The 14,099-nt window shown below is 32.9% G+C and overlaps 1 long non-coding RNA gene across 1 annotated transcript in view; it reads left to right on the top strand.

Annotated features, from left to right (window-relative positions):
- The first annotated feature begins 348 nt into the window (after positions 1 to 348).
- Positions 349 to 14,099, top strand: part of LOC122137043 — a 30,743-nt gene continuing 16,992 nt past the window's right edge. The window contains exons 1-2 of the long non-coding RNA XR_006154546.1: positions 349 to 540; positions 645 to 699. This is a non-coding gene — a long non-coding RNA (uncharacterized LOC122137043). The remainder of the gene's footprint in view (positions 541 to 644; positions 700 to 14,099) is intronic.

Raw genomic sequence — 14,099 nt, 5'->3', positions numbered from 1 at the left:
ATTGGTAAGACGGCTCTGCATGCATCAGTCTTATAACCCATTGTGCATCACTAATTACGTCCTTGTGTTGTTTTATATATATATATATATATATATATATATATATATATATATATATATATAATATATATATATCACATAATATCACATTTTATATATATATAAAACAATGAGATATAAAGAATGTTACACTAACAAACAAACAAAAAACAAAACAAACAAACAAAATATATTTTTTAAGAATGTGTGTAACCAACAGAAGAAAAAAACATACACATTTTTAAAAAAAAAAGAGTAAAAAAAAATAACACAAAATAATATTTTTGGGTAACTATCCCTTTAACCTTAATTTGTTTTGAATTATAATTATATATGGATACAACCATAAATGTCATATCATTTTTTTTTTTTTTTTTTTTGGAGCTGATAGACATGGTTACTTATGGAAATGGAATGCGTGAATATTCATCAAAAATTCTCTTTTTGTCTTCCACAGAAAAAAAGAAAAATAACAACAGGCGAGTTTGGAGCGACATGAGAGTGAGTAAATCGCTTTCATTTGGTGATATCCAAATGTGTGCTGCCATTTGGTGAGTGAGGTGGTCACCCTACCCCACCCTGACCCTCTCCTCTCCTCTCTGAAGGCCTGTCAGTCAGAGGAAGATCTCAGGTGCACGCTGGTGTCGCCATATCCCACAGGTGAGATGAGATCACCGCTTTCTCCACTCAGGCATTGCGACTGACCCCAGCGCTCAGTGATCCCCCAACACACACACACACATACACACACACACACACAAACACACGCATAGTTGCGATCAGGGTACGTGTTAAGATGCCTCACCCCCTCCCTGCCCCACCAGGCTGCTCTCCTCACTGCTCTTTGTCCCTGTAAATGAGCGAGAGAAACTCGAGAAACTTCCATTCGTCCTCTCTGCTCTTTCTTTTCTCTCCATGGCAGAATCTGTCCCTCTATCAGGATCTGTTTTCTATTGACCTTTTAATTCACTTTTATTCTCCTGCCCTGTTATTTAAAGCCTTTCAGCTTCAGGATTAGAAGGTTTCTGCATTTCTTTCTCAGTTTCTAATTTGACATTTAGTCAAGACTGTGTGGAGTTTATAGGATATATATATGTGTGTGTGCGTGTGTGTGTGTGCATATGCATATACATTTCATATAAATGCATTATAGAAAAATACTTTATTTTTTCATTAAGGATGTTTGATCAATGTTATCAAGTGGAAATGTTGTGTATAATTAATTTAAATATGCTTTGAAAAAAGTATTTTATATATATTTGTAATATTAACAGAGTCTTGATATTAAAAAAAAAAAAAAACATTTCAGAATTTATTTATTTATTTATTTTTCTTCAGGAAGGTTGTCTGATCAATGCTATCAAGTGGAAATGTTGTGTATAATTGTCTCCAATAACATTTGATTTAACCTACATTATATATATACATTATATAACCTACACACATATATATATATATATATGATAATAACATAGCCTTGATATTAGGTTTAAACACATTTAAGATATTTTAGGATGATTCATTCATTCATTCATTAAGAATTATTTTACTAGTTCCTTTGCAATGCTCATAAGGAATGATACGCTTTTTTTTTAATATGAGGTCATAAAATCCGCTATACTATAAAATATAATTATCAAAATGCTGTTTAAAATGGTTTTATGTAGTTGATCAGGTCTGATCAAAGGTCTAAGTATTGTATGTTAGGCACCCACTTTCATTTTTTTCTCAGAATTCTGGTTTCTGGATTATCTTTTTAACCGAGGCAGGCTTCATTTTTATTTCAAGTATCGAAATACCTGCTCCAGTTATCTGACAGGATCTCAGCCACTGTTTATATCTATCAAGTGTGGAAGCCCACTCTAACCAGACTCTTTATATCATGAAAGTCTCAAATACAGATAAACGTTCACCTAATTGAAATATTTCTCAGAACACTGAGAAAATTCTGCCTTTTATTGTTAACTCTGATAAAACTATTGATTTTATTTATATTTTAAATTTAATATGCATTAATCAAGCAGTCACTATTTAAAACGCTTATTAAACTTAAGATAAAAAAAAAAGCTGTATTAAAACAACCATGTTAAACTCTTAAAGATAAAAGAATGAAGTTCTTAACCTCAAAGGCCCTGATTAGGCATTTCACTTTGCAGTAAGTCATCAAAGTCAGAATCCAAGTCCAACTCTAACTAAAATTAATAAATCAAAATGAAATAAAAATAAACATCCACACCCTTCCCATCGCAGCGATTCGATAGCTGCAGATTGTCTGATACACCCTAATGCACACACACGCAGACATGTACGCACTCAAAGGTTGGTTTCAATAGATGGAAAATAGAGTGATAATGATCAGACGAGCTTTTGGGGTAGCGATGTGAGATATGACATGTGGTCAGGCATTTCTCAGGGCACTTTTGCTCACATGCAGCAAAACAATGACACGAACGTCACCAGTTAACCTGATGCTCGAAACAAGCTTATTAAATGGCCAATAAAAATGATTTAATTTATAAAAGTAAATGCGACGAATCCAGTGCAGTTAATGAAATGTTAATTATTAGGTCTGACTCAGCTCTGTAACAAAACAAAAAAAAAACAAACAACAAAAAAGTCATACTGTTGCTGTAGGTTGACAAGCTGATTGTTTCATCATCGTAGGCCGTACCCACACGGAACATTTTGCCCAATACGCAGCAAAATTTTTGCATTGTAACCTGTTTAATGTGACGCAAATACAATCCAACAAATCCGGTAAATGTTTGCTTTACTATTCCGAAAACATCCCACGTATGCAAGCGTGTGAATGTGTACATGTTTTTGATAGGAGGTTCTAGCCTGACCCTGTTTAATTAATGGGTAAGAATCCCTGTCGTTTTAGCAGTCGCTCGTTAAAAGAGCATTCACCCCTCTGAAAGACAAGTCTGATTAATCCCAACTAATCCGTAGGATGACAATATCACCCCCACCCCATTTTCTCTCTCTTTCTCTCTAACTCGCTTTCCTTCCATTTGTCATTAGTGACAAATATAATCATTGCTTTTATTATAACGATTTTAATCCTAGTCCCAACAAAATCCACTCAATAACAATCTACAGTATAGTACTGTATGTGTGTGTGTCTGTGTGTATGCACATAATACAATGTAGATTGTTTTTCAGAATCAAGTTTTTAACTTCAAAGGCTATAACTCTGAAGTAATCAAAGTGAGACGGATTTTGAAATTTGACTTTATTTAATTTCCAAATAAACTTTTTATTTACTTTAAAATAAAATACTCCTTTTTGTTGCAGCAATTATCATACTCAGTTTAATTTCACATACTAGCAGTTTTTGTTGATTTATTTATATATATATATATGTGTGTGTGTGTGTGTGTATACATATATATATCATATATATATCTCATATATATATCTCAAATATAAAAATATATAGTAATATATAGTAATGTCACTAATATGTGTAATATATTGCTATTTATATTAGCAATATATTACACATATTAGTGACATTACTATATATTACTTTAGATTTTTATATTTGACATATATTTGTAATATATTACTATTTTTTATAATATTTGTAACATACACTATACTAATAATGATTGATTTTAGTAAAGTGATTTAATTAGAGCAGTTTTAATTAGTCCCATCAAAATTATTATATTCTGCATTCTGCTTTTTTTTCTTAAATAGTACCCTAAATGTAATGTGACAAATATGATAATTAGTTTTATTAGTGATTTTAGTCATAAACGTGTGTGTGTGTGTTAGATACATACCTGCTTGAGTTTTCCATTACTAGTATATTGATTTTTTTTTTATTTTGTTTTTCTTAAATAGTAACTTTGTAAATGTAAGTGAAAATTTGTAACAAATGTTTAAGTGAAAATGCACTTGCAACCTAAATTCTAATTGGACAAACAAACTATAAATGTAATGCTGACACTTAATCAAATGTATTCTTTGAAGATTCGCTCGGGAGGGCGGGTAGTTGAAGTGTGCCACAACGGAAAATGCACTACCTGTGTCTTCAAACAGACTTTAGTGCGCTGGCAGATTCAACTGATGTGCAGTTTCCTTTTAAACTTTCTTTTACAAAGTATGCGACAAAAAGTAAAGCATATATTGTGGTTGTTGTGTCTGAGTTCACAGGAAAAAAAAATGCTTTACTTACCTTACGACAAATCTTTTTTTGGACATGAGAGGTTTGTTATCTACAAATACATTTAGTTTCCTGTGTACCTAAATAGAATGGCTGGCAGGGTGTGTGATTTTTGTTGAATCTGCTTGTTTTTTGTCTTTTGATGATAAATTTAGATTTTAAGAAGTTTTTTTTTTTTTATTTTTCCTTTTTTTTTTTTTAGTGATGTGGATGAAGAACATTATTCGGCTGCTAAGATTTTTACTGGTTGTTCAATCAATATATTCATTCTCAGCTTGTCCCTCGAAGTGAGATGCTTTTGTAAATGTATAATGAAATGAAAAAGAAGAAAGGTATGGGTGTATTTCTGAGTATGCATGAGATGTATCATACCATTAGAAATGTTTCCTGTTTCACAAAACCTGAGATTTCTTGCCCTTTCTACCTGACAGAGTATTAAAGAGCTGACAAATACGTACTTTTTGTGAGGTTGCACTTACTCAACCACACATTTTCTCTCAGAGCTTCAACTGAACTCTTTATATGAGTTGTATGCTAAATAGTGTTTTCTGTCTTTTTCATTTCTTAATTTAGATTATTTCATTAATATTATTTTATTTATTAAGACATAAGGTTTTAAAGAATAAGTTGCCGAACAACCCTAATCGATTAATTATAATGCAACCACGATAAATTATTCATTAGACCAGGCCTTATGTCACAGTTTTTGAAACTGATACCAGATTCAGTTGTTCTGAAGTTCACAGGAAGATACAGTAAATATCGGTTATGAAATGTTTTATCTAAGTTGAGAACCTACAATGAATTCTTAGAATAGGTGTACTATTGCAAGTGCACAGATCTTGCTCTCGAAACTACAAAAGTTAGGTTCTTTACAGGTGCAAAGAAATGTTTTTTTTTTTTTTATTCATTTATTTCAGAAGAAGCTGATTGTGTATAACATATAATCATGCATGTATGCATTAAATTAAATAAAGGATCCTGAATAATAATGCTGCTCATTTTGTAATTTAATTTTATTAAAGAGAGTTTGCATGGTTTGCACACGATGGTGTAGATGTCCTGCTTGGCTTGCTATACCTCCACAGATATTGAAAGCAGACATGCTGTGTGTGGGGGATCTTATCTGTGGATCGTAAACATATTTTGGGGGTTTGTGGCGAATAGACTGATGGGCAAAATTCCAGCTTGTGTGAAAGCGTGGGTATGCTTTTTTTCCCTAATTAATTAGTCCCACACATTTTATTTATTTATTTATTTGCAAATGCATACATCACATGAAATGAAATGAAATGAAACGAAATAATAAAATAAAATAAAATAAAATAAAATAAAATAAAATAAAATAAAATAAAATAAAATAAAATAAATAATAATTTGGACATTTATTATGGAGAAAAACAACAACAAAACAAAACCTATTTCCGCCTCCTATTCTCTAGCTTGCTTTCTAAATTTCGTTGTCTAATAATTAATATAAATATTGTTGCTTTGGGTAATAGAGTCTGCTTAACACATAAATGTAAGTGTATATTATGAGTACTGGAATATATATAATTAATGGTTTATTTTGAAATATTATATACATATTATAATGAAATTCACTAAAATAGTTCAACAGAAAAAAAAAACCCCGTTGCCACTCAATAAAGTGTTAAAGTATTGCTTTGCTTCTGTGAGAAACAGATCAGCTTTCGTGACTTTGGTTATCACCACAAAGTTGCACACACAGCAAAACATCGGGCCACAGCGAAACACACTCACACACACACATTCATAGCTAGTGTCCTGTCTCAACCACATCAAGGGTCCACCTCACTAGCTGACCTTAAAGGACAATGTCTGCAACTGTCTAAAGATTTGTCCACCTTGAGATAAACACTCTCTCTTTCCTCTCTCTCTCTATGTCTATCTTCAATATCTGATTATCTTTGTTCTTTTATTAGCCAGGCGAGTGAGAATGGTTCAAAATCTACTTGTCGCCATGGGCACTCAGATTGCATCTTTGCTCTGTGGCCTTAATAACGACAAGAGAATTCATGTTATTTTTCCGCTCAGATATGGCCCCACACGTGTTCTCGTGCCCTCTTCATATGCGGTCTTCCCGGGCAGTCCGTGACTTTGGAGACAAAGGACATGTCATTAATTTTTTATTTTTTTTAAATCCTAAGGCGTCTAGAGAGATGGACACCTTGAAACACACAGAAACATCAGATAATTACCAGATCTTGTCTACACCACCAGAAGTTCCAGTGGGGAATCTGAATGTTATTAAATAAATAAAATAAAAACATAAATAAACTAATTTTGTAAAGCAATAAATATTTGCTATGCATTAAGAGATCTAAAACTAAAAAAAAAAACTGATTTTCTAAAGAAAAAAGATTTGTCATACATTAAGAGATCTAAAACGCTTTTATTTATGTTTAAAAATGAATAAACACATGCCTAGATCTAGAATTTTCATGTATGTATTAGTTTACATAACTTTATTATATTATTTTACAACTTATCTAAGGCCAGCTTGAATTTCATTGCTTTGTAAATTTTTCATTTTACGAATAGATGAATTGATTCCAACTTCAGATGATGAAATCTAAAAGAATACAAGATTACTGAAATGCTGTGCATATCTTTGAGACAAACTTAACTGGTAATTGAGAGTTTGTTGATTTTTGTCTGTTTTATATCAATATTTAGGGCATGAAAAAAATATATAAAGTGCTCATAAAAACATTTTGCCCCCTTCCTGTTTTTTTTTTTTTTTATGTTTTGAATATTTGTCACACTTGACTGATTCAGATCATCAAACAAATTTTAATATTTCACAAAGTTAACCTGAGTAAATACAAAATGCAGTTTTAAAATAATGATTTAATTTATTAAGGAAAAAAAAAGTCCAAACCTGTCTGGCCCTACGTGAAAAAGTAATTGCCCCCAAAATCTAATACCTAATTGTGCCACTCTTTGCATCAACAACTGCAATAAAGTGTTTGCGATAACTGACAATGAGATTTTCACATCGCTGTGGAGGAATTTTGGCCCACTCTTCTTTTCACAATTGTTTTTATTCAACCACATTGGAGGGTTTTCGAGCATGAAAGGACTGTTTAAGGTCATGCCGTAGCATCTCAATTGGATTTAAGTCCAGACTTTGACTTGGTCACTCCAAAACCTTAATTTTGTTTTCTTGAGCCATTCAGAGGTGGACTTGCTGGTGTGTTTGGGATCATTGTCCTGCTGCATAACTCAAGTGCACTTGAGCTTGAGGTCACAAACTGACGGTTGGACATTCTCCTTCAGGATTTTCTGATAGAGTGCAGAATTCATGATTCCATCAATTATGGTGAGTCGTACAGGTCCTGAAGCTGTAAAGCAGCCCCAGACCATCAGACTACCACCACCATGTTTGACTGTTGGTATTTTTATGAAATGCTGTGTTGGTTTTATGCCAGATGTAACGGGACACACACCAGTCCACGGAATATTTGCCCAAAAGTCTTGGGATATTTTTTGGCAAATGTGAGAAGAGCCTTTGTGTTCTTTTTGGTCAGCAATGGCTTTTGCCTTGGAACTCTCTTCCATGGATGCCGTTTTTGCCCAGTCTCTTTCTTGTTGTTGAATCATAAACACTGACTTTAATTGAGGCAAGTTAGGCCTGCAGTTCTTTAGATGTTGTTCTGGGTTCTTTTTTGACCTTCTGGAAGAGTCGTCGTTGCCCTCTTGGAGTAATTTTGGTAGGCCGGCCACTCCTGGGAAGGTTCACCACTGTTTCAAGTTTTCTCCATTTGGTGATAATGGCTCTGACCGTGGTTTGCTGGAATCCCAAAGCCTTAGAAATGTCTTTATAACCCTTTCAAGACTGATACATGTCAACTATTTTGTTTCTCATCTGTTCTTGAATTTCTTTAGATTGTAGCATGACATGCTGCTCTTTAAGCATGCTTCACTTTGTCAGACAGGTTCTATTTAAGTGATTTCTTGATTCATCAGGTCTGGCAGTAATCAGGCCTAGGTGTGGCTAGTAAAATTTAACTCGGCTTTCTAAAATAATGTGGTTAATCACAGTTCTTTCATGATTTAACAGGAGGGGGCAATTAATTTTTTTAACGTAGGGCCAGGTATGTTTGGACAGCTTTTTTTCCCCTAATAAATGAAATCATCATTTAAAAACTGCATTTTGTATTTACCTGCAAGTGTGACAAATATGAAAGAAAAAAAAAAAGAACAAAAACAGGAAGGGGGCAAAAACCTTTTCACGGCTCTGTACAAATATATTTAATACACATATTTATCCATACACTCATACACAAACATATACATTCATTAGTGCCATCTAGTGCTCAGTGGCACCCTAATATTCAATCCTACACATAAAGCTTCTAGTTAGAACTAAGAAAAAAATATTTGATAATGATATTGGAAAGACGTTTTTAGTTAAGCATTCGCTATTTCCTGATTCTGTGTTGTGGATGTTATGACGGGCCCGCAAAATCAAGATCAGGATAGATTTGGAATTATTCAACGCTTGATTCATAAATTTCAGTTTGTGAAAGAGGAACATTGTGTAGGTGTGTTGTGGAAATCGTACCATTCACACTTTTTGGGTGAAACAACTTGTGTTTGTGCATATGGTTACTTGTGATGCAGTGTTGGCATTTAGTTAGGATAAAAATGAATCATGTTGTTCAATACCAAGAAGGCAGTGCAATGAAATATTGAAAAACATTCTTGGAGCTCAGTTAAGTCAACGTGTTTTTCTGTAACGTGGGGGAGGAAAAGTCAAAGTGAAACAAACAGGACAATCAGCAAGTCATTCTGATCTACCGCTTCATTTCCTCTGAATTTGTGTGTGTGTGTCATAGTCAGGAAATATAAAGGCTCTAGTAAAGAGTGTAACAGCACATATGGCACAAATGTTACACTTTGGTGTCAGATTACTTTTTCCTCAAAAATTACATTTGAGGGACAAATCAGTTCCCAGAGGTCGCCGATAGTATCCAGCAAATGTGTGGAATTGGGAATCAATTAATGGTAGTAAAAGCTGTTTTTAATATAGTACTATTTGTAATATTTAAATAGTAAAATTATATTTAGTCAAAAATTTAAATGACAAAAAATTTAATTCTTTGTTAGGTTCTTTCCAAACCTCATAGGAAATGAATTGACAATATTTCGATTTTGTTCCAGTTGGTTTAAAATTGTAACATTTTCTGAAGATAAAGCAGGTTTTGTCTTAGTGTTTTTTTTTTTTTTTTATTGTTGTTGTTGTTTTTTTTGGTCACACTTTATTTTAAGGTCAGATTATGGCTATTAACAAACCATTAACTATGACTTTTGCCTCAATAAACTCCTAATTTGCTGTTTATATAAGTTGTTAAATTTAGGTATTGGATAAAATTAGGGATGTATAATATGTTCATGCAGAATATGTGCTTTATAAGTACTAATAAACAGCCAAAATATTAATAATAGGCATGCTAATTAGCAACTAGTAAATAGTGAGCATTGGTCACTATGCTAATGTGTTACCATTTTTTTATACCCTATTAGTAGAAAGTGTCATCTCTGTTGTAATTCTCTGATACTCTTTTTCCTTGTTTCTCTTTTTCCTTGTCTCTACATTCTTGAATGGTATAGTCAGAGTCTTTGGTCAGGCCCGGTTCCACTGGTCCCACAGGATTTTGCGTGGTGAGGGTGGTTATGTCACCACTTAGTGAAATAAGTGACACTGATGGGTTTGAAATACACTCTACGTCCCCACAGACCTCTCAGCCACCCATCCACTCCCCCTCCGTGGACCCTCAAGAACCCCCGTAGCCCCTCTGTCATTCAACCGTCTGCTCAGGCTAGTGTTAGGTTTCCAGATGGTGAAGAGAAGGCCAAGTTCATCGTCAGGAGCACAGCTTGCGGTGTGTGTGTGTGTGTGTGTGTGTGTGTGTGTGTGTGTGTGTGTGTGTGTGTGTGTGTGTGCCACATCCCGTTTGCTTTATGGTGGCCACATTACCACCATCAAAACCTCTTAATCACATTTTAACAACTCAGGCAACACAGGCAGGATCACCTTTCGTTCTGATCAGCAAACCCAACACCTTTTAAAGCAGATACTGTACATTCACCAGCGTGTCTTTATTATACCTGGGAAATAATTTTATGCATGGGAAAGAAACTAAATAAACAAACAAACAAACACACAAAATTAGTTCATATTCAAACTTTGGACCAGAAAGCTATTCTGTTAGGAATTTGGCACTAATATCTAAAATTTTAGATAAACAAATATCAACAATCTGACTTTGAGTGAAAAGTGTAATTTAATCATTTTCAGTGAGGTGGCTAACAATGCCCAGCATAAAAATAAAAATAAAAATAAATAAAAAAAAACACCTAGAATTATTATTATTATTATTATTATTATTATTATTATTATTATTATTATTTATTCATTTTTAGGGAAAATATACATTTAAAAAATGTTAGTTTCAAAATAACTAAACAAATAAATAAAAAATCTGCTGACAGTGTCTTGATGCAGTGTTAAAGTATTATTAATATACTATTATATAGTTTTAATGTTTTTTTGTAATTAGTTTTTGTCAATTAAAAAAAAAAAAAACATTAAAATATTTCTATTTAGCTTAATTTTATTATTTAAACTTGACCTTTATTTCAGTTAGCTGCTAAGATGACATAAAAAAAATCAAATATTTATATTTTATTTCAGCTTTATTTCAATTAACTACAACTATTTTTAATAGTTTCAGTTAAAAATAACTCTCAGTGAACTGACATATGTAAATATCCGAGATATGATAATGTAATAAATTCAGAATTTGGTATGTAACATTACCTTGTATGACCTTGTTAGATTTATTTTTATAGTTGTAATATGTGTGACATAATTGCCATAAGAAAACAGAATCATCTTAGTGTTTCAGTGACATCTTTATTTCATTACATTCTTTCTGATCTAAACACTTTGAGAATTTCAACTTGCAACTTTGTCTGAAATGCATCATAAAATCTATGGTGGCCCAGTAGTGCACAACACAACAAAATCTCCACAGCACGAGAGAAACCAAGCCCCTTAATGTAAGCAAAATTTTCACAACACAACAGAAACATGTCGCAACACAATGGAAAGAAGCTGCAACACAACAAAATTAGTACAACACAACGGAAAAAAAGGCATAACAAAAGGAAACAAGCCACAACACAATGGAAACATTTCACAAAACAATGGAAACAAGTTGTAACACAACAAAATTAGCACAACACAACAGAAATAAGCTGCAACACAACAGAAGTCGCAACACAAAATAAGTCGCAATACAATGGAAACAAGCCACAATATAACAAAACTAGCACAATACAATGGAAACAAGCTGCAACAGAAACAAGTCACAACACAATGGATGCAAGCTGCAACACAACAAAATTAGCACACAGCAACAAAAACAAGCCGCAACACAGCGAAATTACCACAACACTACAGAAACAAGTCACAACACAATAGAAACAAGCCTCAACACAACAGAAGTCACAACACAACGGAAACAAGTCACAATACAATGCAACCAAGTTGCAAAACAATGGAAACAAGCTGCAACAATAAAATTAGTACAACACAACTGAAAAAAGCTGCAACACAACGGAAATAAGCTAAACACAACAAAATTAGCACAACATAACAGAAACAAGCCACAACACAACGGAAACAAGCTAAACACAACAAAATTAGCACAACACAACAGAAACAAGGAGCAACACAAAGGAAACAAGTCGAAAAAAAGGGAAACAAGCTGCAACACAACGAAATTAGCACGACACAAAGGAAAAAAAGCCACAACACAATGGAAACAAGTTGCAACACAACAGAAACAAGCTGCAACACAACAGAAATCGCAACACAAAAGAAACAAGTCACAATACAACGGAAACAACAGAAACAAGCCGCAACACAACGAAATTAGCACGTCACAATGGAAAAAAGGTCACAATACAATGGAAACAAGCGCAACACAACGGAAACCAGCTGCAATACAACAGAAGTCACAACACAACAATATAACCACAATATAACAAAATTAGCACAACACAACAAGCTGCAACAGAAACAGCAGAAACAACACAATATAAACAAGCCGCAACATAGTGAAATTAGCACAACACAACAAAAACAAGTCACAACATAACAAAATTAGCACAACACAATAGAAACAAGCCGCAAAACAGTCAAATTAGCACAACCAAGTGTGTTGTTTTGTCGCAATTTTGTTTTGTTGTGGAGATTTCGTTGTGTTATGCACTACTAGTCCACCGTAAAAACCACCCCTAACATCTTATCATCATGGGGCCTCTTGAGAAAAGACAGCTCACATTTTGTTGCTCTAAATGAAGTAGCTGCTCATTTTTTCCCCATGATCTTTGATCTTTGTGGGAAGTGACAGTCGATGGGGTCCTCAGGGTCCTGGAATCCCCGTGAGGTTAGGTGCCCAATGTGTGCCTGTCCCATATTGTCATTTTCCATTAGTGCCATTAGATACACATATTAGTGACAGAGCCATTATGAGTGGAGAGAGACAGACTGGCAGAGTGAGAGGGAGACATATGTGTTTAGTCTATTTAAGAGACGGAGGTGCTAGAGGCTTGGAGGTGACCTCAGTATCGGTTTACACCAACACATGAGGGCGATGCATCACCAGGGGTCTCTCACCATAACCTTGCAGGACCATAAGGGGTCCCCACCCAAAGCCCCCCTGAACAGCTGCCTTGGCCTTCACATCCTGCACCAGAGCAGAAGGGACTGGCCCTTGGTTTCCTATTAGCAATATTACAGCTAAAATGACTAAATAGTGGGCTATATGAACGCCCACTTTAATATCTGTGATTTAAAGGAATAGTTTTGTCATTACTTTCCAAACCTGTATACTGTTTTTTTTTTTTTTTTTTTTTCGAAGAGTATTTGAAGAAACCACATATTGACCACATTTGTTAGCAAAAAATATAAAAATTTAAAAACATAAAAATTGCGTACTTTTTTACTTTTACAAAAATGTATTATGCAGTATAATATAGGTGAAATTTATGTATCTATACAATTTATTTATTATTTATTTATTTATTTATTTATTTTAGCAGCTTTATTTACATTTTGAATCACATGTGGGTTGATGAATAATGACAATTAATTTTTTTTTTGTGAAATATATAATATTGATAGAAATCATTTAAACTTATTTAAATTATTTTAATTTATTTAATACCAAACACAAAACATTATATTATTTTGTAAAGGTACAGTATAATATAGTTGGAAGTTATAAGTAGTTATATATATTTTTAAATATTTTATTTTAATTTATTTATTTATTTATTTATTAATTGATTTTTGCAGCTTTAGAGATGTGATCTTTTGTGCTCCACCTAAACAAATTAAAATAGTTTTTGAGTCACATTGAGTGGGTTGATAATGACACTTTTTTTCCCCTTTTTTTTTTTTTTTTTTTTTTTTTTGCAAAATATATATCAATCGAAATTATTTAAATTCATTGAAATTATTTGAATTTATTGAAAAACAACCAAAACATATTGTGTGAGAGTACAGTATAATATAGTTGAAATTTATATGTATTTTTATAATTTTTTTTTATTTTATTTTTTTTTTTGTGAAATATATGATATTAATAGAAATTATTTATGTACATTTATTTAAATGATTTGACTATTTAAAAACAAACAAAAACATTGATTTATAAGGTTGTTGTTTTATTTGTTCTTTTTCATTCATGCAGATAAAATGAGGGCTTTAAGAAGGTGTCACACAGACAAGATATAAAACATTACTCCCCAACACACACACACAAAGTACTGAGTGACAGGATTA

Source organism: Cyprinus carpio, chromosome B4, assembly GCF_018340385.1.
Source record: "Cyprinus carpio isolate SPL01 chromosome B4, ASM1834038v1, whole genome shotgun sequence".
Lineage (NCBI taxonomy): Eukaryota > Metazoa > Chordata > Actinopteri > Cypriniformes > Cyprinidae > Cyprinus > Cyprinus carpio.
This window is presented reverse-complemented; position numbering and strand designations above follow the sequence as displayed.